The 27,375-nt window shown below is 42.8% G+C and overlaps 1 protein-coding gene across 1 annotated transcript in view; it reads right to left on the bottom strand.

Moving 5' to 3' along the window:
• The window catches only part of LOC138371351 (uncharacterized), a 202,604-nt gene extending 177,620 nt beyond the window's left edge, over nucleotides 1-24,984 (bottom strand). Inside the window, exon 1 of the mRNA XM_069336139.1 lies at nucleotides 24,764-24,984. The gene's annotated coding sequence lies outside the window, so the exon portion shown is untranslated. The remainder of the gene's footprint in view (nucleotides 1-24,763) is intronic.
• Between the last annotated feature and the right edge of the window lie 2,391 nt (nucleotides 24,985-27,375).

Below are 27,375 nucleotides of genomic sequence, written 5' to 3' on the forward strand. Positions count from 1 at the left end.
GACGACGACACCTGGAGAGGGCGACGTGTACTAGCTACGAGGGTCAGTTTCCAGTCCCGTTTAGCACTCTACACCGCCGCTGCTGACCTCTGGTGAGGTGGTGCTCAGACTACAACGCCATCTATGAAGTGGATGTGTCGGGCGTTTGTGTCTGAGCCTGTAAGTGAGGTGTTTTAGTGTCCCTGTTATTGATGACGTGTCTGTTTACAGAGTCGACCTAGGACTGCTGTGATGGGAGTTGAGTCAGTCTACCCGAGGCAGCCGTCTCCGAACCTTGAGCTTTGCTGCAGCAGTTGCGAAGTCGTCCCCCCCGGAAGAACACTGTGGTGTGTTAGCCTGCCAGTGGAGTGGCAGTAAGAGGTTTACCCGGGACCGACTGTTGGAGACGATCGTCCACTGGGGTATTGAGGACGGGAGAGTGATTTGTGGTGTCACACGAGGCTCCTGTCCAGGGCGTTCCCCTTATATCGTTCGTGGAGTGGCCTGACCAGCGTTGCGGGTCCGGAACCTGCCAGCAGAGCCCCTGCTGGATTTGTGGTTGACGGCCTCCACGGCGGTGCCCCCAGTGGACCTGTGTTTTGGCTGACCTGTGGCCAGGGTAGGCTCGACGTCTCAGAAGAATTCGTTGTGAGGCCACGAAGAAGCACCAAGGAATCAGCACCAAGATCGAGGATCCATAGTCTTCAGCAGAAGACTACAGTGTCAATCCCCTTGTATAGTGTTAATACCCCTCCCCCTGTGTACTCCTTTTATATCTTATTTATTTATTTGGTGATGGTAATTATAATATTAAGTTCTTAACTTTCTTTCCCTACTCCCTTTAAGTTACTTGCGTCACGGATCACATCCCTTGATAGCCACTACTGGCTTGGGAACGGATATATATATCTTCCTCTAACAACATCAGAGTAAGAACCCCGTTACGTCCCGAGAGGGCCGTAACAATTAGAAAGAACTTTTTTAGTGTCAGAGTGGTTGACAAATGGAATGCATTAGGAAGTGATATGGTGGAGGCTGACTCCATACACAGTTTCAAGTGTAGATATGATAGAGCCCAATAGGCTCAGGAACCTGTACACCTGTTGATTGACAGTTGAGAGGCGGGACCAAAGAGCCAGAGCTCAACCCCCACAAGCACAACTAGGTGAGTACACTACCCGAGAACATCACCATCACTACACTACTCTTGGTGCCTCAAGTTGTTCCATGCGGCGGCGCTTGGCTGGGCGAGACGCTGCTGACGTAACAAATTCTTGCCCAGTAACACCACTGGTACTGGCACCAGGCTCGGTAACACTATGTTCTGATTCCACTTCACTAAAACCAGAAAAAGAGTCACCTTCCTCTGACTTGTCACCGAAAATATCCTCAGACTCTAAATAAGCACAGGAACTGTGTGGTCGAGGGTGAATTGGAGTAGTAGGGCGAGGTGGTATGGGTGAGCATATAGGCATCGCCATGGGAGGAGGCTGTATCTCATTTTTACTGTCAGTGCTACTATCATCGGTCAATTGTGTGTAGTCTTTATCAATATCAGTTATCAAAATCATTTTCCTCACCATCAGAAAATAATTCACTGGTTATTTGCTCTTGGGCGAGTGATTGCGTGGTGCCCGCCCGGGAAGTGTTCGACCGTGCGCTCGACACGATGGCTGCTGGGTAACTGATGCCTCCCACGTGATGGTAGCGTGAGCTGGATTTTTTTTTACAAAATGGTGTCTGTTTTACTATAACCCCTAAGCAGCGTATGGGAGTCCCCTCTACCCGCGGGCCTTTCAAATCTTGCGCGGTACTCCAATGCATCATATGATGTGGAGCGCAAGTTACTGCAAGTCACTCAACCCATCATATGATGTGTTGCGCACTTAAAGGGTTAATACGCTCAGCATCACTAGTTAATGACAACATAATAAATATACTTACCATCACTAGTTAATAACAATATGATACACACACACACACACTGGTAGTACAGTAAGAATAAAATTGTCCTTACCATCATTAATGGGCAGAAGTTGTGTCTGCTATCGTCCTTGGGAGCCGAGCAGAGATGGAAGCAGTATTACCTATTAGGCAAAATAAAACAAATTTGAGGTTTCTATGACTAAATTTTTCCCACCAAAACATAGTACATTTTTAGAAAAATTTAATAATATTTTTTAGGTATTGTACTTTGAGCAAAAGTAAGGAGGGTGGCCAGGAGTAAGGAGGGTGGGCAGGAGTAAGGAGGGTGGGCAGGAGTAAGGAGGGTGGGCAGGAGTAAGGAGGGTGGGCAGGAGTAAGGAGGGTGAGCAGGAGTAAGGAGGGTGGGCAGGAGTAAGGAGGGTGGCCAGGAATAAGGAGGGTGGGCAGGAGTATGGAGGGTGGGCAAGAGTAAGGAGGGTGGGCAGGAGTAAGGAGGGTGGGCAGGAGTAAGGAGGGTGGCCAGGAATAAGGAGGGTGGGCAGGAGTATGGAGGGTGGGCAGGAGTAAGGAGGGTGGCCAGGAGTAAGGAGGGTGGGCAGGAGTAAGGAGGGTGGCCAGGAATAAGGAGGGTGGGCAGGAGTATGGAGGGTGGGCAGGACTAAGGAGGGTGGGCAGGAATAAGGAGGGTGGGCAGGAGTATGGAGGGTGGGCAAGAGTAAGGAGGGTGGGCAGGAGTAAGGAGGGTGGGCAGGAGTAAGGAGGGTGGGCAGGAGTAAGGAGGGTGACCAGGAGTAAGGAGGGTGGCCAGGAATAAGGAGGGTGGGCAGGAGTATGGAGGGTGGGCAGGAGTAAGGAGGGTGGGCAGGAGTAAGGAGGGTGGGCAGGAGTAAGGAGGGTGGCCAGGAGTAAGGAGGGTGGGCAGGAGTAAGGAGGGTGGGCAGGAGTAAGGAGGGTGGCCAGGAATAAGGAGGGTGGGCAGGAGTATGGAGGGTGGGCAGGAGTAAGGAGGGTGGGCAGGAGTAAGGAGGGTAGGCAGGAGTAAGGAGGGTGGGCAGGAGTAAGGAGGGTGGCCAGGAATAAGGAGGGTGGGCAGGAGTATGGAGGGTGGGCAGGAGTAAGGAGGGTGGGCAGGAGTAAGGAGGGTGGGCAGGAGTAAAGAGGGTGGGCAGGAGTAAGGAGGGTGGGCAGGAGTAAGGAGGGTGGGCAGGAGTAAGGAGGGTGGGCAGGAGTAAGGAGGGTGGGCAGGAGTAAGGAGGGTGGGCAGGAGTAAGGAGGGTGGGCAGGAGTAAGGAGGGTGGGCAGGAGTATGGAGGGTGGGCAAGAGTAAGGAGGGTGGGCAGGAGTAAGGAGGGTGGGCAGGAGTAAGGAGGGTGGGCAGGAGTAAGGAGGGTGGGCAGGAGTAAGGAGGGTGGGCAGGAGTAAGGAGGGTGGGCAGGAGTAAGGAGGGTGGGCAGGAGTAAGGAGGATGGCCAGGAGTAAGGAGGGTGGCCAGGAGTAAGGAGGGTGGGCAGGAGTAAGGAGGGTGGCCAGAAATAAGGAGGGTGGGCAGGAGTATGGAGGGTGGGCAGGAGTATGGAGGGTTGGCAAGAGTAAGGAGGGTGGGCAGGAGTAAGGAGGGTGGCCAGGAGTAAGGAGGGTGGGCAGGAGTAAGGAGGGTGGGCAGGAGTATGGAGGGTGGGCAAGAGTAAGGAGGGTGGGCAGGAGTAAGGAGGGTGGGCAGGAGTAAAGAGGGTGGGCAGGAGTAAGGAGGGTGGGCAGGAGTATGGAGGGTGGGCAGGAGTATGGAGGGTGGGCAGGAGTAAGGAGGGTGGGCAGGAGTATGGAGGGTGGGCAAGAGTAAGGAGGGTGGGCAGGAGTAAGGGGGGTGGGCAGGAGTAAAGAGGGTGGGCAGGAGTAAGGAGGGTGGGCAGGAGTATGGAGGGTGGGCAGGAGTAAGGAGGGTGGGCAGGAGTAAAGAGGGTGGGCAGGAGTAAGGAGGGTGGGCAGGAGTAAGGAGGGTGGGCAGGAGTATGGAGGGTGGGCAGGAGTATGGAGGGTGGGCAGGAGTAAGGAGGGTGGGCAGGAGTATGGAGGGTGGGCAGGAGTATGGAGGGTGGACAGGAGTATGGAGGGTGGACAGGAGTATGGAGGGTGGGCAAGAGTAAGGAGGGTGGGCAGGAGTAAGGAGGGTGGGCAGGAGTAAAGAGGGTGGGCAGGAGTAAGGAGGGTGGGCAGGAGTATGGAGGGTGGGCAGGAGTATGGAGGGTGGGCAGGAGTAAGGAGGGTGGGCAGGAGTATGGAGGGTGGGCAGGAGTATGGAGGGTGGGCAGGAGTATGGAGGGTGGACAGGAGTATGGAGGGTGGGCAGGAGTAAGAAAGGTGGGCAGGAATAAGGAAGGTGGGCAGGAGTAAGGAGGGTGGGCAGGAGTATGGAGGGTGGGTAGGAGTAAGGAGGGTGGACAGGAGTATGGAGGGTGGGCAGGAGTAAGGAGGGTGGGCAGGAGTAAGGAGGGTGGGCAGGAGTAAGGAGGGTGGGCAGGAGTAAGGAGGGTGGGCAGGAGTATGGAGGGTGGGCAGGAGTATGGTGGGTAGGCAGGAGTAAGGAAGGTGGGCAGGAGTATGGTGGGTGGGCAGGAGTAAGGAGGGTGGGCAGGAGTAAGGAGGGTGGACAGGAGTATGGTGGGTGGGCAGGAGTAAGGAGGGTGGGCAGGAGTAAGGAGGGTGGACAGGAGTATGGAGGGTGGGCAGGAGTAAGAAAGGTGGGCAGGAATAAGGAGGGTGGGCAGGAGTAAGGAGGGTGGACAGGAGTAAGGAGGGTGGGCAGGAGTAAGGAGGGTGGGCCGGAGTAAGTAGGGTGGACAGGAGTATGGAGGGTGGGCAGGAGTAAGGAGGGTGGGGCAGGAAAGGGGAAGGGGTATGGGCGGGTTCTCGGTTGCCTCCCCTCCCTCTCTAACAGCCTAGGTAATACAAACCACGTGCATTAACCCCAAAGCTGCTACAGCCTGGGCTGTAAAAGCTGGGGCTGGGCAAAAAATATTTGAATTATGTGAAAATTAATATTAAATGTTAGACAAATCTCCAACTTATTGGCATACGCGTCATGCAAGTTTCATCCTAATATTTTCAAAAATGTATTTTAGACAATTTTTTTTTAAAAGGAGAACATTTTGTTGATAAGGAGAACAGCTCCTATTAACTGGAACTGAGGGATAATGCAGTAATAAAGAGATGCAAGCACTTGTCCAATGTACAAAGAAGAAGAATAGTAGCAAGAAGTGTGCACAAAGTGGATATGCAGCTGGTGTCTGTATAGCATTGCTGAGTGATGCATCATAATACCAATAATAATGAGTATGTTATCATGCTCTATTTTGTTAAATATCATAAAAATGTATTGCCTAATGTTAATATCTGTTACTGTCACCAATATCCAAAAAATATATATATTTTTTATCTCCCTTGTTTATTATCTCATTTTGATGTAACCTCTACATCCTGGAGAGTGCATACCCATCCCTAACTATGTCAAGATAGAATGAAATTGGTCACCCAATAAATCAGTCACAACTGGCAGAACTTGGGACTTTGAATTTCTTTTGACTGAGTTTTTCACAGATTTCAAATTCTATTTTCTTTGTCTCTTTAGGCGGTTTTTGATGATCAGGGCTTTATCACTTTTATAAAGTACAGTGGCACCTCGATTAACGAGCGGCTGTATCTAAGATCATTTCGAGTAACGAGTGAGCCACTCACAGCAAATTTGTCTCTATTGACGAGCTTCACCTCTATTAACGAGCAAAACCACATGGTGCTTCCTAGCGTCTCGCGGGTTCTCACAAATTCTCGGACGCCTCCGACGCCAGTGTTGTTGTTGTATCGCGCATGACAAGCATCCCTCTGCATTTATTTGTGCTTTTCTTTCAGTATTTTGTGGTTTTGTGAAAACAATTTGTAACGCAAGATGTCGCCAAAGAAGCTGCTTGTTAAAGATAGTCTTGTCAAGAGGAAGAAACACACAATTACTATGGATTTGAAGAAGGAAATTATAGCAAAGCATGAGCGTGGTGTCTGTGTGACTGATCTCACAATGGAGTATGGCAGATCCTCATCAACAATTTGCACCATTAGTAAGGGGGTAGGAGGTAAGGGAGGATGCTGCCTCTTTCAGTGAGATCAGGGAAGTGTTGGGAATGTTTGAAAAGGTGACCGCATTCTTGGAAAAGCTGCCCTGATAAAGCAGTGACAACCTTGTGTGTGAACATGTTTAATGACAATTTGCCGACTCGTTTTAGGAACATCCTAAAACAAAGACAAAAGCAATTGTCAATAGATACGTTCTTTGGAAAAGTAGAGAAAAGAAGAGCCAGTGATAGTGAACCACAATCCGGTCCCAGTGGGGAGAAATTTCCGAGAGAGCCCCCCTGATTCAGAGGTGGATTCTCCTTCCACACCATAACCCCTCTCCTCCTTCCCACCTCCCCATCGTCTCATTCAAGCAAGCAACGACTCTTCATAAGGTAAACATGAAAATAGTACAACAAAACATTCATAAATACATGTGCAGTATTATATTTACATTATAAAATGTCATACAAGTATGGATATTTTTGTGAGTGGAACGGATTAAATTTATTTCCTTTATTTTATATGGGGAAATTTGTTTCTAAAGACGAGTTTCCAAATAACGAGCTCGGTGCCAGAAAGGGTTAAACTCGTTAATCGAGGTGCCACTATATATATTTTTATCCCCTAAATCATTATAATTTTTCCTATACAGTATTTAGTTTTTTTGTTTTTTTTGGGGTGGGGGGTATTTTTTCTTGACATCATTCCAACACATATTGACCTACAACTTTCACATATTTGAGTACGAATGCCAAACAACGTTTATTAAAACATATAAGTAAATTAATGAATTAGAACTACCTTATTCATTATCGATAAATTTAACTTCAATTATCTCTAAAACTTTGAGTCAGCTTCAAAAAATTCAGTTTCTGACCGATTCTCACGATTTTTACAAATATTGTGCACAGTTGTCTGTTCTACAATCCTATTAGAATGGATTTTTCACAAACCCTGAACATTTGTAGTTATCAATTTTTTTTCTAAATTTGGCGCATAATTCAAATGCCACATTGATGATATTTTTTACAGTAAACTAAACTGAAAACATATATTCTAAATCTATGAAAATGAAGATCATATACTATTCTGAGAGCATAATAACACCAAATGAACAATTAGTGATAGTTTATATTTTTGCAGCTTATCTCAATATCTGAAGTTTTCAATATTCAATTTTATAATTATTTTTTATTTTCTTACTTTACAAGTTACGTTTATGATCATTTAGACAAAGTTGCAGGATTTGCTAGTATGCACAAAAACTTGGAAAGCATTAGAGCAAATTTGAGAAATTGAACTTTGCCATCAGGTCCTGTTGTATATGTATGCCATGCACAGCTTAAGGGTTAATACAGAACTGTACTGTATAAAATGCATAAAACTTCAAACTAACAATATTTCTCTAATTATAACAATAATAATATTTTAAATAAAACAACTTGTAACAGTCAATATGTACATTAAATTTTGAGTATGCCTATAAAATAAGCACAGGTCATGTCAACGCATTGGGCCTGGATGAGATGGCTGGCACCATGTGCTTCTCCTCTTCCTGGGGTAAAAACGTCGGGCTCGCGCGTGAAGGATTTTGTGATAAATTTGAACAATTTTTACTGTTTGAACTCATTTAATCTATCAAGATGTCTCAGAGCAGCATTCATGGTATTGAAGGTATAAAATAAAAGAGAAAACATTTGTCAATTGATCAGACAGTTGACTTAACAGAGAAAGCAGAGCGTGGATACTCTGTCACTCGACTCGCCCAAGAATTCAACATTGGTAAAGCTACAATTTGTGATATAAAAAAGCAGAAGGATAATATTAAGAAATTCTTTGCTCAAACTGATGCAATAGGCAACAGGAAAAATTGAGGCCTGCTAAGTATACGGATTTGGACTCGTCTGTATTTAAATGGTTTACACAGCATGGTGTGAAAGGAATTGCTGTTTCAGTTGATTCTATTGGAAATGCAGCTGAAAGACTTGCTGTAAAGTTAAACATTGACAATTTCAAGGCTAGCACTGAATGGGTATGTCAATTTAAAGAAAGGTATGGCATCATTAACAAGAAAATTTGTGGCGAGGCATTAAGTGCAGATGTTGGAAGTGCTAATGCATATAAGCATAAACTTTCTCAGCACATTATATCTAATAATCTAAGCTGGTTTTAAGTGTACAATGCAGATGTAACAGGCTTTAACTGGAAATGCCTTCAAAGAAACACTTTGACCTTCAGGCTTGAGAAGAGTATTCCTAGTTGCAAGGTAAAGAAGGAAAGAATTTCAGCATTATTGTGCTGTAACGCAGATGGCAGTCACCGAACAAAGTGCGCAATTGTTGGGAAATCTGCCAACCTCAGAGCATTGAAAAACTGCATGAACAGATTACCTGTCATCTACTACAACACAAAAAATGCCTGGTTCACACAGATTATTTTTGAGGATTGGTTCCAGAATCATTTTTGTAAAGAAGTAAAAAAGCAGCAGATCAATATGTGTAGAATTCATCCTGCTGAGGTAAAGGCAATGTTGTTGACTGACAATGCCCCAGCTCACCCCATTGCTAAATTAACATCGCCTGATGGTAAAATAACATGTATGGCTTTACCACCAAACACTACATCTGTAATACAGCCCATGGATTAGGGGTTATCTATGCTCTCAAAGGCTTTATAAAAGAGCTATGAATTCAGATATTTTGGAAGTTCTGCTCTCTGAGGAAGACGAGATGCCTAATAAGGATACGAAGGTTAGTAGAACACTAGAAAATTTCAAGAAATATTCAATTAAAGATGCAATTTACAACTAGGCCAAGGAATGGAGCGAGTTGAAGGTCACCACATAAAAGAATGCATGGAATAAAATTCTGAGTCCGGTACCTGGTTAGAATAAAGACGAAGATGACTATGATTTTGAGTGCTTTGATAATGCGATTTTTGAGACATTCAGAGATGAAGGTGAGGAAGATTTGCAACTTTCTGATGTGACTGAGTGGTTAGATAATGATGCTGATGATCCAGGTTATATTGAATTAACTGATACTGAGATTATCCAGTGTGTTACTGGTAATAATGATGAGGATGTGAAAGAGGAAGATGATAGTGTGTTACCTATTCCATATGCTGCATCATTGCAAAAGGTTAATGATCTGCTTGATTTGGTTGATGTAACTGATAATGAAGAGCTGACAGATTATTACCAGCACCTAAAGGACATGAAAGATATTATAATGAAACTCACAACAAAGAAACAAACTAAGATTCAAAAGTTTTTGGTACGGTTTCACAGTAGGCCTACAGGACCAGCACCCTGCACTAGCAAGGACTCACGATCCGAGGATGTCCAGGCAATTGGACCAGCACTAGCAAGGACTCGCCTCCTGAGAATGTCCAGGCAACTGGACCAGCACCCAGCACTAGCAAGGACTCACCTGCTGAGGATGCCCAGGCAACTGGACCAGCACCCAGCACTAGCAAGAACACACCTTCTAAGGATGTACAGGCCACTGGACCAGCACTAGCAAGGACACACCTTCTAAGGATGTCCAGGCCACTGGACCAGCACCCAGCACTAGCAAGGACTCACCTTCCGAGGATACCCAGGCAACTGGACCAGCACCCAGCACTAGCAAGGACTCACAGGCAACTGGACCAGCACCCATCACAAGCAAGGACTCACCTTCCGAGGATGCCCAGGCAACTAGACCAGCACCCAGCACTAGCAAGGACTCACCTTCCGAGGATGCCCAGGCAACTGGACCATCACCCAGCACAAGCAAGGACTCACCTTCCGAGGATGCCCAGGCAACTGGACCAGCACCCAGCACTAGCAAGAACACACCTTCTAAGGATGTACAGGCCACTGGACCAGCACTAGCAAGGACACACCTTCTAAGGATGTCCAGGCCACTGGACCAGCACCCAGCACTAGCAAGGACTCACCTTCCGAGGATACCCAGGCAACTGGACCAGCACCCAGCACTAGCAAGGACTCACAGGCAACTGGACCAGCACCCATCACAAGCAAGGACTCACCTTCCGAGGATGCCCAGGCAACTAGACCAGCACCCAGCACTAGCAAGGACTCACCTTCCGAGGATGTCCAGGCAACTGGACCATCACCCAGCACAAGCAAGGACTCACCTTCCGAGGATGCCCAGGCAACTGGACCAGCACCCAGCACTAGCAAGGACTCACCTTGCGTGCGTGAGGGCCAGAGACCAAAAGACACAAAAATGGAATCAATACAGGAAGAGGCCGAACCCCCAAACATACCAGCAATACAAAGATGCGAGAAACAACTACACGGCAGTGAGGAGAGAGGCAGAAAGAAATTTTGAAAAAGGGATTGCAGACAAATGCAAAACAGAACCAGGTCTGTTCTATAAATTCATAAACAACAAATTGCAGGTAAAGGATAATATTCAGAGGTTGAAAATGGGAAACAGATTCACGGAAAATGAAAAGGAAATGTGTGAAACATTAAACAAAAAGTTCCAAAGTGTGTTTGTACAAAATGAAATCTTCAGGGAACCAGATACAATAAGAATTCCAGAGAACAACATAGAGCACATAGAGGTGTCCAGAGAAGAAGTGGAAAAAATGCTCAAGGAGCTAAATAAGAACAAAGCAGTTGGTCCAGATGGAGTTTCACAATGGGTTCTGAGAGAATGTGCACCTGAGCTCAGCATTCCTCTTCAACTGATTTTTCAGGCATCCCTGTATACAGGAGTTGTAGCTGATGTGTGGAAAAAGGCTAACATAGTTCCAATCGACAAAAGTGGAAGCAGAGAAGACCCCCTTAATTATAGACCGGTATCATTGACAAGTGTAATAGTCAAAATATTGGAAAAAATAACTAAAACTAAATGGGTAGAACACCTGGAGAGAAATGATATAATATCAGACAGACAGTATGGTTTTCGATCTGGAAGATCCTGTGTATCGAATTTACTCAGTTTCTATGATCGAGCAACAGAGATATTACAGGAAAGAGATGGTTGGGTTGACTGCATCTATCTGGACCTAAAAAAGGCTTTCGACAGAGTTCCACATAAGAGGTTGTTCTGGAAACTGGAAAATATTGGAGGAGTGACAGGTATGCTTCTAACATGGATGAAAAATTTTCTGACATAGAAAAATGAGGGCTGTGATCAGAGGCAATGTATCGGACTGGAGAAATGTCACAAGTGGAGTACCACAGGGTTCAGTTCTTGCACCAGTGATGTTTATTGTCTACATAAATGATCTACCAGTTGGTATACAGAATTATATGAACATGTTTGCTGATGATGCTAAGATAATAGGAAGGATAAGAAACTTAGATGATTGTCATGCCCTTCAAGAAGACCTGGACAAAAGTACATGGAGTGCCACTTGGCAAATGGAATTTAATGTTAATAAATGCCATGTTATGGAATGTGGAATAGGAGAACATAGATCCCACACAACCTATATATTATGTGAGAAATCTTTAAAGAATTCTGATAAAGAAAGAGATCTAGGAGTGGTTCTAGATAGAAAACTATCACCTGAGGACCACAAAGAATATTGTGCGAGGAGTCTATGCTACGCTTTCTAACTTCAGAATTGCTGTTAAATACATGGATGGTGATATACTAAAAAAATTGTTCACGACTTTTGTTAGGCCAAAGCTAGAATATGCAGCAGTTGTGTGGTGCCCATATCTTAAGAAGCACATCAACAAACTGGAAAAGGTGCAAAGACATGCTACTAAGTGGCTCCCAGAACTGAAGGGCAAGAGCTACGAGGAGAGGATAGAGGCATTAAATATGCCAAAACTAGAAGACAGAAGAAAAAGAGGTGATATGATCACTACATACAAAATAGTAACAGGAATTGATAAAATCGATAGGGAAGATTTCTTGAGACCTGGAACGTTAAGAACAAGAGGTCATAGATATAAACTAGCTAAACACAGATGCCGAAGAAATATAAGAAAATTCACTTTCGCAAACAGAGTGGTAGACGGTTGGAACAAGTTAGGGGAGAAGGTGGTGGAGGCCAAGACCGTCAGTAGTTTCAAAGCGTTATATGACAAAGAGTGCTGGGAAGACGGGACACCACGAGCGTAGCTCTCATCCTGTAACTACACTTAGGTAATTACCTGCTGAGGATACCCAGGCCACTAGACCAGCACCCAGCACTAGCCATAACTTACCTGGGAGTACCAATTGAGCTGTACAGCACAGTTCTAATGACATTAAATGTACAAAGTGTAGTTTATGATATAAGTGTACTGCAGTAGTGTGATTCTAGTGGTCTGTACTTTATGTACAGACTGTAGTGTATAATGTACATTTGTTAGAAAAGTTACTGTTCTTTAAACAATTTATATTCATACGTGTGGCACTCTCAGGATATTAAGGCTAACAAAGTTTGCACTACAAAACTCAACTGGTAGGGTAAGTACAGTACTGTAACGTGCAATATCAATTTATTTCATTGCAATTCAAATTCTTGGTTATTTAAATTTTTCAAAAGGCAAATGTGTACTGGCATATGTATTATTAATTTTTTTTTTTTTTTGGGGGGGGGGAGGGGGATGCTGGGGCCGGATTGATGGAATGAATTCCACACTGAAATGAATCGGCTACGCCCCCATATAGTTCGTTCAAGCGAGGGCACACTGTATTACTCATATAATTTCTACATTTACTGTCTACATTTAATGTCATTTAATTATACGCATTTCTTTGATAAAGTGTTTACTCGTGTCCTTTATGATCTTGGTTATTTGTAAGTGCTTGGCCTCATTAACCTTAAATTATAGTATGTTTATGTTACTCTATGTTCTGATATGTTCCGAGAAAATGTCATGAGGAGCAGTTCTAAAATACACCTTGTATTTCCATTCAGTAATTAATGTAAATAAACTACTGTACTGTTGCTAGAACTACTGACTCCGTAATGTAATAATCTATGCCAGTACTCTGACTATACTCTGTACCTGTAAAGTAAGGCTGTAAAGTACCTGTACATATTTTTTGTCAATTTTACTGTAAATTATCTACTTAAAATTATCTGTTAGTTTAAGGACTTCCCCGAAACTCTATGCGTGCTAATGGCTTTACAGGAATGTAAAATCAACTTCATTTCTATGTTCTCTCTTAACCCCTAATGTACCTTCTTGCATATAAATAAATAAATAAATGCTTGTCATCCTTATGTATCACCTTTGTATTAATTTTTTATTTTCCTTGAACATTCTCATTTTGTTAGCTTACTTCTCTTATAGTATTAAGTGTTTTACCCCATCACAACAATAATTAAAAAATTTCTATATTACTATTAATTTTGCCCGAAACGCTTTGCGTAATAGTGGCTTCATTAGTATGTGTAACTGCTGTCCCTTCAATTGAACAATACTCTTATTACACATAGAAATCACAATAGCGTGATGCATCAAATTTTTTTATTTATTTATTTAATTATTTAATTATTTATATACAAGGTACATTGGGTTTGTGAGAATACATAGCATGGTATTTACAATCTTGTAAAGCCACTAGTATGCGCAGCGTTTCGGGCAGGTCCTTAATCTAACAGATAATTTTAAGTAGGTAAATTCTAGCGGAATTGATAAAATAACAGATTCATTGCAAGAGAGAAAAAAAGTTAGATGAGAGAGATTAGTAGGAATATTAGAGCACATTGTTATATTAAAGTTCTGATTGCTTGCATTGACAGCTTGATTGGAAATTTAAACGAAGATTAATAGGCACCATACAGCAAATTGAAAGCACATATAAGAAGACAGCAATGATAACAATGGTAAAGTTGTTTGGGTTGGGTACATGAAGATTGGGAGATTGGGTAGCACTAGATACATTGCAATTTTAAAGCAACAAGGTAAAAAAACTATGCAGATGAGATTAGGTACTTTTTAGTTTTGTTTTTGAATGATGCAAAAGTTGGACAGCTTTTCAATTCATTAGGGAGTGAGTTCCATAGACTAGATCCCATTATTTGCATAGATTGTGTGTGTACAGATTAAGTTTGACTCTGGGGATAACAAAGCGATATTTATTTCTGTTGTGGTGATAATGGGTCCTATTATATCTGTCCAGGGAGAGTTTCAGAACATGATTTGCATTTAAGAACAGGCCTTTGTAAATGTAGTTGACACAAAAGAATGTGTGGAATGAGATTATGTTTAGCATGTTTAGGGAGTTAAACAAGGGGGCTGAGTGTTGTCTGAAAACAGAATTTATTATTCTGATAGCAGATTTTTGCTGGGGGATGATGGACCTGAGGTGGTTTGCAGTGGTTGAACCCCATGCACAGATACCATAATTAAGATAGTGATAGATTAGTGCATAATATAGTGAGATGAGAGCAGAGTTAGGTACATAGTATCTGATTTTGGAGAGTATACCAACTGTTTTAGACTTTCTTAGTTATGTGTTGTATGTAGGTGCTGAAGTTGAGTCTCTTATCTAGGAATAGGCCAAAAAACTTTCCATCATTTCTATTACTAATGTTAACATTGTCTATGTGAAGCTGAATTGCATTTGTTGATTTGCTTCCAAATAAGATGTAGTAGGTCTTTTCTATGTTAAGTGTTAGTTTGTTGGTTGACATCCATAAGTGGACTTTTTTTTAGTTCATTATTAACAGCATTATTTAGTGTATGTGGGTTGGGGTTAGAGTAGATGAGGGTAGTATCATCAGCAAACAATATAGGTTTCAGAATGTTGGTGACATTAGGCAGACCAATGATGTATATAAGAAATAGGAGAGGTCCCAAGATGCTGCCCTGTGGCACTCCAATGGTTAGGTAAAGTAGGAGAGGATATATCATTGATGGCTACACATTGGTGTCTATCACTAAGATAGGATTGGATATAGTCCAGGGCATGGCCTCGGACTCCATAATGATGCAGTTTACACAAGAGGTAGTTGTGATTAACAGTATCAAAGGCCTTTTTCAGGTTAATGAAGAGTCCAGTCGTTAACTCATTTTTGTCAAGGGCTGAGTAAATTATATCAAGGAGACTAATAATTGCGTCGCTAGTACTCTTTTGGGAGTGGAAGCCAAACTGACAGGGGCCGGGTATGTCAAATTTTACGAGGTATGAGTAGAGCTGTTTGTAGATAATTTTTTCAAATATTTTTGATAGTATGGGTAGGTTTGATATGAACAAATTTGAAATGAGTTTGTTTGTTTGTTTGTTTCATTTCAAGTTTGATATGAACAAATCCACAAGAGCCGTGACGAGGGTTCGAACCTACGTCCGAGAGTGTGTAATGAAGTAAGGGCAAAGAGGTAGAACAGATTATTGACAGAGCTCAGGTGCATGGGGGAATTGTGTAAAAACCTGGTTTGTGTCTCGGAGAGACTGCAAGATCCGTGGTAGGTCAAGTTGATTTCTCGGTTGCAATTCTTATCCGTGTCATAGCTCAGTCGATTAACCACCATGCTGCGCCGAGTTTATTGTGAAATTCCCCCTGTGCGCATGAAATAAAGTGTTCCCAAAAATTCATTTTTTCTTTGTAAAATGATAAATTCCCTTCCCTGAACATGTCTGTGAGGAGATGGTTCACCAGCTCACTTACAATAGTGCTCTTATGCCTGTGGAGGCCAGTACACTTGTTAAGTGTGCGGACTTAAGCTTGGTAACCAGCAACCGAAACATCTAGTGTTTGGGCTCATGTGAGAGCCCCATTCATCAGCAGTCCAGAAATGTTACCCTGGCCGGAGTAGCACATCTGTGGACAGAGATATGCCGATAGCATCATCTCATAGCATGATGATATGAGAGTAGAAGAGATATAGCAGAGATATGCCGATAGCAGAGATATGCCGATAGCAACCAGGAGGCCTGGTCGACGACCGGGCCGCGGGGACACTATGCCCCAGAAGCACCTCAAGGTAACCTCATTGTATGGCTTGAGCGAGACTCAACTTTGCGCGGGAACAGCTAGGCCCCAGGCGTGGGGTGAGCTGTGGGCCTCCCGCGCGCTAGCCAGTCATCGTCATGGAAACAGCTGCCATCTTAGTAAACATCTTGAGCCGCCATGTTGGTCGGCCATCTTGGAGTTGCCCTAGGGGCTGTGCTACACCGTCGCTGATTGGTTGAGAGGGGTAGGCCGCTGTATGCCTTCCTCTCATTGGTTATTTCGAGGAGGACGCGGGAATTGCGGGTGTAAGCGTCATTCTGAACATAGCTGCCACTTTGTCAAGACGCTCTCTGTACTCAATTCGGCCAAATTGAGTATAGGGCGTCGTGGTGGGTTGATTACTCAACTGCTTCACCTCCTGCTTCATCGACGACGGGGGTCGTCACAGAATCCGGCCGAAGTTGTTGCTTGGATTGGAGAAAGACATTGTGTACAGTGGGTAGAGGTACAGTGATCTGGGATTGTGGGGTAATGTGCATACGAGCAGTAACAGACTTGTAGATCCCATACCAGTGATTATTAATAATACCTGCTAGTACTCTGTAGCAGTCGATGGGAACGGGGAAATTCGTGTCAGAGTTTTAAGGCAGATTTCCCATGTTTGTGTAAGATGCTATCGTTGTGCGCATCACCTGGGTACGAACGCCTCGCTTTACCGGTGGGTCGAGGGTGCGAACTGAGCCGTGTTGTGAGGGGAGGGGTTCGAGTGCGCGCCAATTGTTCGTAAAATACCACGTGATGTACTATCACCGCCTACGCCACCTACTACTGCCGTGACTGAGGCAGCCACCCGTAGCGGGGTGCCTGATGTATGGGAATGGTGTGTAAGCCGGCAGTATGAATGAGTAAATACCTATGTGTGTATTTCTGGTGATCAGTTAGTCTCTTAAATCTTGAATTCGAAGTCAGGTGTTCCGTCCACATTGTCACGCAGCACCTGTGGAGGTGAAGTGAAGTGTGGACGAGGAGATAATCACCCTTTATTGTCATCTTGTCAGTCCAGAGGGACTTGCGTCTTGTGTACACAGACGTACAGTGTGTGTGTGTGTGTGTGTGTGGGTACACACGGGAACAGAGTATACATAGATTAGCCACGGACAGAGAGGATGTCCATGTAATAATTATATTCCATTGTGATAATTAAAGCATTTTTGATCGTCCGTGGGATGGAGTGATATCATTTCCATGTGTAGTCTTGCAGGTGTGGAATTCCAACACTGAGCGCTCAGGTTAATGTGTGTGTAACGTCAGTGATTCCTGGCAATGATTATTATGGAGTGTACCACAGTGTGGTCTTAATTTCTTGTATTGTTCCCAGGGATGTGACAAGTGTGATTTATATATATATATATATATATATATATATATATATATATATATATATATATATATATATATATATATATATATATATATATATATGTATTGTGGTTGCAGTATTAACATAATTTTGGTAGAATTTGGTGAGTGACGAGGCTGTCTGGAGAGACCGCCATCGCTCTGTCGAGTAACGTAACTCTCGAGAGTGTTTATCGGCATGCGGGATCGATAAATCACTCACCCATGTGATTTAAGGAGTGCGAGATCTCCTTAGTGTTCCCAATAACGTTTGATAACTGTAGGCTACATGTGTCAGCAGTAATTATATATATATATATATAATCGTAGTGTCACGGTGCCTAGTGTTATTGTGTTATTTACTGTGGTGATTGCAATGTGTGGACCTATGTTCTAGGGGTTATTGAGAGCACTGGGGTCATTTGCAACAGGAAGTAAGTGTGTGCAGTATTCTAATATTTGGAAATTATAGTACTTGCCGAGTATGTTATTGCAAAGGGGTTGTTATTTGATGGTGATTGTTGCTAGAGTTGAGCAATCACCGTATGTGATTGCAGTTCAGTAAAGTCATTGTGGGGCAGTGTTCTAGAGGGTTCATGTCCTGTATATTATTTTACTAGGTTCTGCAGAATTGTCATTGCAACCGCATTGTAACGTAAATCACTGTGATTTGTTAGTGTGATTTGTCATTGTCGTGGGTGAACTCGGCTGTAGACGAGTACTTGGGTACACATGTATTCTCCTGTTTATCTGGTAGGACATCGAAGTCCAGTATTCAGTGAGGTGATGCGAGGCAATTAATATAACGTAACCAAGGGAACGCCCATTGCTGTAAGAGAATTTGTTCTTTGACAATTTGAGTAACGTAGAATACGTTTGGGTTAATTTACTTTCCTGCAAGCAGCTTCGGTAGTCTCAAGGAGCCTAGCCGTCAGCCGGATAAGAATTAGAGAAATGAAAATATTCTAGATCTGGTCTTTACGAACAATGAAGACATTATCAGAGACATTACAATATCAGATACCACATACTCAGATCATAAGCTCATTGAAGTGCAAACGACCATCAATACTCAGAATAGACCTAAAACGTTGATAAAGCGAGAGGGGCTATTCAGTAAATTCAATTTTAATAATAAATGGATAGACTGGGAGATAATAAACAGGAAACTTACAAACATTCCATGGGAAACTGTTCTAAGTAATACAAGTCCTACAGAAGGAATAGAAAAACTGACTTCGGAAGCGTATCAAGTCTGTCTGAAACATGTTCCTTGAGGAAAGCCAGAAAGAGATCCAACATAGAAAGAGAACGCAGACGACACTACAAACGCAGGAAAAAAATAACGGAACTGATTATGCAGACACAAATTTCCTGTCAAAGAAGGAATAATTTAAATAGGGAGATTGAAGAAATCGAGCGAAAATTGAAACACTCATATGAAACTGAAGAAAGGCAGTTAGAACAGAAAGCAAATCAGGAAATAAAGAAAAGTCCAAAATATTTCTTCACATATGCGAAATCAAAAGCAAAAACCACTGCCAGTATTGGACCTATTCATACAAGTGAAGGTTCATACACGGAGGATGACAAAGAAATTAGTGAAATCCTAAAAAAGCAGTACGAGGACATGTTTAGCACTCCAATAAACATGAAAGTGGAAGATCCAGACAATTTCTTTATGCGGGATATTCAAACCCCTGTAAACATAACTGATATCAACACGAGCGCACTAAATTTTGAAAGAGAAATTGAAAACATGCCCATGCACTCAGCCCCAGGTCCAGACTCATGGAATTCAATATTTATAAAGAAATGCAAAGTGCCGGTAGCACAGGCACTCAGTATAGTGTGGAGGAAGAGCTTGGACACGGGGGAGATACCAGATGCACTTAAAGTAGCAGACATAGCCCCTCTACACAAGGGAGGGAGCAAAGCATTGGCAAAGAATTATAGACCAGTTGCACTAACATCGCACATCATAAAAGTATTTGAGAGAGTGATTAGGAGTCAGGTCACCAATTTCATGGAGACCAATGACCTTCACAACCCAGGCCAACATGGATTTCGAGCGGGAAGATCGTGCCTCTCACAGCTACTTGAGCACTACGACAAAGTCACTGAGGCATTAGAAGAAAAACAGAATGCTGATGTGATATACTCGGACTTCGCAAAGGCTTTCGATAAATGTGACCATGGCGTGACAGCACCCAAAATGAAGTCAATGGGAATAACCGGTAAAGTAGGACGCTGGATACTCGGTTTTCTGTCAAACAGGACTCAGCGAGTAACGGTCAACCATATAAAATCTAGTCCAAGTGCAGTTAAAAGCTCTGTACCTCAGGGTACAGTCCTTGCACTGCTGCTTTTCCTTATTCTTATATCAGATATAGACAAAAATACAAGTCACAGCTTCGTATCATTCTTTGCAGATGACACAAAAATCAGTATGAAAATTACCTCGGCTGAAGACATTGAAAAACTTCAAGCTGATCTTAATAAAGTTTTCGAATGGGCATCAGAAAATAACATGATGTTTAACAGTGATAAATTCCAGGTACTCAGGTACGGTAAAAATCAGGACCTTAAACATAATACAGAGTACAAAACACAATCAAATGTACCCATAGTAGGAAAACAGCATGTAAAGGATTTGGGAATAATAATGTCTGACGACCTAACGTTTAAGGAGCATAACCAAGCAAATATTGAACAGCCAGAAAAATGATAGGATGGATTACGAGAACTTTCAAATCCAGGGATCCCATCACAATGGTTGTACTCTTCAAGTCACTTGTGTTGTCCCGTCTTGAGTACTGCTCAGTACTCACTTCCCCCTTCAGAGCAGGAGAGATTGCTGAAATAGAGGGAATACAGAGAACATATACGGCAAGCATAGACGCGATAAAGCACCTAAATTATTGGGATCGTCTCAAAGCCCTCCAAATGTACTCACTAGAAAGAAGACGAGAGAGATATCAAATAATATACACCTGGAAGATACTGGAGGGCCAAGTACCAAATCTACACAGTAAAATAACAACGTACTGGAGTGAACGACATGGAAGAAAATGCAGAATAGAACCAGTGAAGAGCAGGGGTGCCATAGGCACAATCAGAGAACACTGTATAAACATCAGAGGTCCCCGGTTGTTCAACACCCTCCCAGCAAGCATAAGAAATATTGCCGGAACAACCGTGGACTTTTTCAAGAGGAAACTAGATTTATTCCTCCAAGGAGTGCCGGACCAACCGGGCTGTGGTGGGTATGTGGCCCTGCGGGCCGCTCCAAGCAACAGTCTAGTGGACCAAACTCTCACAAGTCAAGCCTGGCCTCGGGCCGGGCTTGGGGAGTAGAAGAACTCCCAGAACCCCATCAACCAGGTATCAACCAGTATTGTCTGTCGTAATTAATGGTCAGTGGGCCGGGTAATTGACGTGTTTCAGGAAGTCAAAATAATTAACCTCGATCCTTGTTTGATCGACTCACACGAATGCTTCATTGTTCCATTAACGTAACGTCATTATTTATCTGTCCGGAAGTACCGGCACTTGATTGACTCGTGGGAGGAGTAACGTCATTTTAGAATAACGTAAACGTGGAGCTAATTACTGTTATTAGCCACCTGAATTGGTCTGAGTATGGAAGGCTTAGACGGAATTCATACCTTAATGTAAATTGCTGAGCCAGTGTGAAAGGTTGCGTATTTTTATTGTTTAATTATTGATCTTGAGGATAATAATTAATTACTCTAAAGCTAATCACGAGTGATTACCGTTCTCTTAGCACTTTGGACATTGTAAATCAGAGTTTACCATCGCTGAGTGATTAGTAACTGATTAACGTAAATTAACGTAACTAGTAAAGAGATTAATCAGCTGTCTGGTAGTACAGGGATTAATTAATGGGATTTTCTCACTGAATGCTCGACAGGTAGAGTGTTGTGTAATTTCTGCGTTACTAGTGACAGTTGTAAGAGTTATTAAATTAACGTAAATGCTATTTTGTTATTAACGTAAATGTTATTGTGTTATTAACGTAAATCAATTGTTATTGATTGTTGATCGTCCGTGGCACGGAGTGTTAACGTAAGGATTAATTTGAGGAAGGTTTGCTGGAGTTGCCAGTGAACCCATTAGTTATTGTTGTCATTGAAAGACTATTGATTTGATTGCATTGCATCCGCCATTGCAGGTGTAGACTGCACTGAGGCGTAGAACAGTTAGGAGGTTACTGGAGACGTGTTTCAAAACCCACTGTGTCATTTGTTGTAATTGTGATTATAGATCTGTTAGTTCTTTTTTCTTGATTGATGCCTCTGTGTTCACGCTTATGTTCGAGTTAGTTCATTATGCAGTTCGAGGGGCTGGTGTCTAGCTGTCATTGATAGTGTCACAGGAAGGATTTCGAGTAACGTCATTGACATTTCTTTTTGTTTTGTTGTAGTAGTTAGTACTTTATTGAATAAACTAAGTTGTTATGGTTAACACTGTCTTTTCGTTACACCCCACACACTATTATTGTTATGCATGTGTTCTTCACACTCGACTAATAAAATTGAGACCGATTCTGAGTTTTGGACCAAATATACGGCACCACATAACAATAAATTATTGTTGTGAGAGCCCAGGACCTACTCGTTAGATTCGCTTCAGCGATTGGCGAAGGTCGACGACCAAGTGGAGGGGATTTCAATTTTCATTGGGGTCTCGGCGTTTGCTCGCGCCTAGTCAATTGTTCATACATGGTCCCAAAGTGAGGAATGAGCTGCTTACTACACTGGTGTATTAGCTAAGCAAGTCCTTCCTCAGGCGACCTAATTGAATATCACGACAGGAATAAAGGTTAAAGAATAAAGAAAATTCTTAGAAATTTTCCGAGCTCAATTCCTTATAACAATTTCATTTATTCCACCACTTAAAACTCTCACAATATCTATGTAAAAATAAATACCAAATTCCACTTACTTTGGCTCTGGGGATGTGGACAAGGTGCGTTGTGATGTCATCAGGGGCTGGTCGCCCATGCGTGACACGCCCAGACACGGTCGCGCGGGCCATTCAAGCACCAGATGTTGGCACAAATATATTTTCAATTATCTGTTTTATGTATTTCCAATTTGGTTTTATTTGTTTGTTTTTTTATCGTATACCTGGTTGATACCTGGATGATGGGGTTCTGGGAGTTCTTCTACTCCCCAAGCCCGGCCCGAGGCCAGGCTTGACTTGTGAGAGTTTGGTCCACCAGGCTGTTGCTTGGAGCGGCCCACAGGCCCACATACCCACCACAGCCCGGTTGGTCCGGCACTCCTTGGAGGAATAAATCTAGTTTCCTCTTGAAAATGTCCACGGTTGTTCTGGCAATATTTCTTATGCTTGTGTGCATATATGATGCATATTTGTATCCTTTACAATATGTATACAGCAGAATGTTCATAATGTTCCATGAAACTGTGATACATGTGTCAGTAATGTGTCCACAATAAATGTTTATTGTCGCAATATTACGTGTTAAAAATTCACTAAAATTACAATATGTACAGTTTCACACACTATTTACACAGTAACACACTGTATTACACACTCAGTACTTCGGAAGTGAGTAATAATCAATGAAGTAGTCCAGGGTACACAGCGCAACTTCGCTCTCGTTGCACCAGGTACAGATAGAATTTCGCTTCCTGTTTCTTTGTTCTGTGTGCTTGCAAATAACGCACTCATGTACACCCTTGGCATTAGTACCTGTAGGTAGTATGTAGCCAAGCTTGTAAAATGTAAGGTAGTCTTGAAAAGATTACAGGGAAAGATCAATTTGTAAGGTAGTCATGAAAAGATCCCCTTGTAAGGTCCCACACAAGAAGAGATTCAGCCAGCCTCAAAGAGTGTCCGTCAGTAAAGAAGAGATTCAGCTATTCTTGAAAATATCTATGGAAAACACCACCATGGAAGCCGCTAACACTGCTCATCTATGCTACTTGTATCAGATGCATCATCAATGAATGCAGAAAACGATTCATCTATGTATCATCTAAATAAATTGGAGATAGCATAGATGGGCAAGGGTGGCGCTCAGAGCTACAACTGGATACGCTCGCTGTATCGTCCTCATAGGTGCTGTATCACTTGCATCTGATCTTTGTGTTAGGTCCTATTGCGTCTAGCTTCACCAATATTATGACCCTTATATTCTTTAAACATTAAGGTTTGAATTTCACCGACAAAGCACGATCTTTCAACTTGCGTCGGACAGGTGTTTGGGAGCCAGAGGCGCGTGTGTCACTCGGTACTAACCCAGCCAGCAGCCCTAGGGCATAAGGGGAATTTTTTCCTAGATGGCTACCTCTCACTGGAGGTCCTAAGAGTCCATTTCGTACACAACCAACCTCGCACACATTTAGAATGGGTACGAAAAAATCAAAATGAGCTTTCTCGGTTGGCAAACCGCGTATTCTCGGTTGGCGCAGTTAAGTGGTTAAGGAGCGTCTGGGATCTTCTCTGATGTAGGTTCGAACCCTCTTCACGGCCCTTATGGATTGATTTATTTATTTAATTTATATACAAGAAGGTACATTGTGTTAGAGAATACATAGCATAGTATTTACAATCTTGTAAAGCCACTAGTACGCGCAGTGTTTCGGGCAGGTCATTATCTAACTATTACCTAACAGCTAATTTTAAGTAGGTAAATTCTAGCAGAATTAATAAAATGATAACATACATTGCAAGAAAAAAAAATGAGATGAGAGAATAGTAAGTATATTAAAGCACATTGGTTTATTAAAGCTCTGGTTGATTACATTGTCAACTTGATTGTTAATTTAAACAAGATTAACAGACACCATACAGCAGATTGATAGCACATATAAGAAGACAGCAATGATCACAATGGTAAAGCCATTATTCATTTATTACTCTTATGTTCTTTGTACACAATCTTTTGAATAATAATAATATTTTTAATATTATTATTTACACACATAAAATCACACTAACGTGATATACATCAATGAGAAAATTCACTCGGGCTGTGAGGCGATGCGAACCTGCAATGTTTGCGTCACCTCACAGCCCCAGTGGATCGTTCATTGATGTATATCTCCTTAGTGCGATTTTCTGTGTATCTGAAGATGGGCATACGGTGTTCAACTACAATACTTAACCCCTTCACCTGAGTGCTTAGGGGCCTTACGTAAAACTTGGCCTGGCTTCAGGACTTCCTGTGATATCAGTAGAAATCTGATTGTAAGACTTTTAGGAAGTCAGTGGTGGTACAGTGGTAGAGTATGCAGCTGGCAATGCCTTGGTCATGGGTTTGCAACACCACACAGTCCCAGTAGATTTTCTCTATTATTATTATTATTATTATAAAAATTATCATATTCGATAGGCCAATGTCCACACCCCAACACTGCCATAGGCCTATTTCCACACCCCAACAATTGCATGTTGAGGTGTAAGACAATGGTGGAGCAGAAAGTACTCAAGAACTTACGGATGATGAGAGTGCGAGGAACAAGGTGGTCAGGTGGAGCCAGTGACTCCTTCCTTCAACAGTTTTGTCTCTCCCTCGTGGTATATCCTCAATGGTGTGGCCTCACCACACACTTACACTGTCACAAGTGTCCTGAGAGTACTGTGGGAGGGACAATTTGGCGGGTATTGTGGACACAGGTCTTTAAGAGAGGCGAACTTCACGAGTCGTGGAGACGTCTATAGCAACCTTTGTTGTGATGACGTCACTCGCTCGCTCGCTTACCCGCCACGGTGCTCTTCCCATTTTCTTTGGTTACTGATCTTTGCTGACGTTTAACCTGAGAGCCACTAATACTGGTGGCCTCAACGAGGACAGGAAGTTGGCGGCTTGTCAAAGGTCCTACCCATTTGCCTGGATGATCTTTTCTATCTGTATTTTAAAACCCAGTAGAGTTTTGGTGTTTACCTTACCTACTCCTTGGCGGGTAGGCTGTTCCACGGGTTTACAACCATACGGGTGAAGAAGCCTCTCCTGTTTTCTGTCCTACATTGTGGCTTGTTGAGCTTGAACCCTTTGCTCCTCGTTCGTATTACATCTGACCTTTTGAAGAAAGTGTCCGGATTGACATCGTCCAAATTGTTGACTTGTGATGGACTCTACTACCGGGACCCTGGACTCTACTACCGGGACCCTGGACTGTACTATCAGGACCCTGGACTGTACTACCGGGACCCTGGACTGTACTACCGGGACCCTGGACTGTTCTACTGGTGTAAGGGGGGCTAGCCTTTAACCCTCACTTTCCTGGTTAAATGCTGGTCGTTACTAAGTAAAACTATATACAGGAACCAGAGTATGTGCTGTGTAGCCTATAATAGTTCACCTCGTCAAGATCTAAACATTTGACAGTTTAGATGTCACGGCTGGAGGATACTGTACCCTTCTATGTTATACTGCAACTCTGAAGTTCTCCGCCACCACCTGCTACCCACTGATTAGTTTCCTCAATTGACGGTGGAGCAGGATACCCTCAACTAGGCATAAACCCCGAAAATGGATCCCCAGTTATCGGAAAAGGATGGGATAAGATTTCGACGTTAGTGTGGGAATTAAATCTAAGTATAAAGGGACTATCTTTGGTATTAAATAAATGCTTGCTGGCTTACAGGGCAGTTATAGCCCCGCTCCTGTGCCAGGTAAGTCCACTACGGGTTCACCATAGCCCGTGTTACTTTGGAACTTTTGTTGTAAGTAGCTGAATCTAAAGCAGCAGCAGGCTTACAGGGGGAACCCAAGTTTCAAACACGGGGACTTAAGATCAACAACAATGAAAAATTATCGTTGGGGAAATTCCACTAAACACCACAAATTCTATAACAGATTTATTACAGCAAAGATTAACACTGAAAATAATGGTAAGTTTCAAACGTTCTATCTGAACACTTCCTAAACTGAATACTGAATACAAAAATGATGTGGACTCTACACTGTACTAAAACTTCAGAGACAGATACCTTAAACACCACAGACAGGCCAGTTGTTCAGCCTTACTCTCTGAGAGATGTTGACCCCCAGGAAGCCTCCAACACACACTAACTAACCTCTCCACACTGACCTCTCACAGGCTGACCCAGGCTAGTTGTTCAGCCTTACTCTCTGAGAGATGTTGACCTCCAGGAAGCCTCCATCACACACTAACTAACCTCTCCACACTGACCTCTCACAGGCTGACCCAGGCTAGTTGTTCAGTCTTACCCTCTGAGAGATGTTGACCCCCAGGAAGCCTTCAACACACACTAACTAACCTCTCCACACTGACCTCTCACAGGCTGACCCAGGCCAGTTGTTCAGCCTTACTCTCTGAGAGATGTTGACCCCCAGGAAGCTTCCAACACACACTAACTAACCTCTCCACACTGACCTCTCACAGGCTGACCCAGGCTAGTTGCCAGATTAATCTTTGAAAATGATTATTAACTAAAATCCAGTATTTGTCACTGAAGGTGACTTTATTATTCCAAAACAATTGGGATTTATCTAGATACAAGAGCCAGATTAATTACAATATTCAGTAGCACTTGTATTTCACTAATTACATGATTTAGGAAACTAGACTGGGTACTTATTTTCCAATGACGAAATACTTTTTCATATATACAAATCTTACTGAAGTCAAATGCTTCTTAGGTAACATACAAGACTTATTCTCTGTTCTCAATTGACGTTAATTTTAACATAAGTGCTTAACCATGATTGATAATTCCTCCTAATTCTGTAATATCTTTCATAATTCAAGTTCAAGTATGTTTATTGAGATAAGCAATAAATACATCTCAAAGGGATAGAGTAGCTTAGGCTATTTCTACCCCCCTCTACTTCAAGTCCCTCAAGGGGCGCACAAATTCAGTGAGTACAAATAGACATATAACAGTACAAGAATCCCATTTAACATTGCATACAGCAAGTACAGCATATAATTGTTACATTCTTGGGGCAAAATTCTTGTAGCTCCTAAGTATACTGTCTATTATACCATTATCACACATCCAAACAATTTGATGTGGTACACTATTTATTTCCTTATTTCTATATTTTTCAATAAGTTGACACTCTAATACATAATGTTCTAA

Source organism: Procambarus clarkii, chromosome 35, assembly GCF_040958095.1.
Source record: "Procambarus clarkii isolate CNS0578487 chromosome 35, FALCON_Pclarkii_2.0, whole genome shotgun sequence".
In the NCBI taxonomy this organism is placed as follows: domain Eukaryota; kingdom Metazoa; phylum Arthropoda; class Malacostraca; order Decapoda; family Cambaridae; genus Procambarus; species Procambarus clarkii.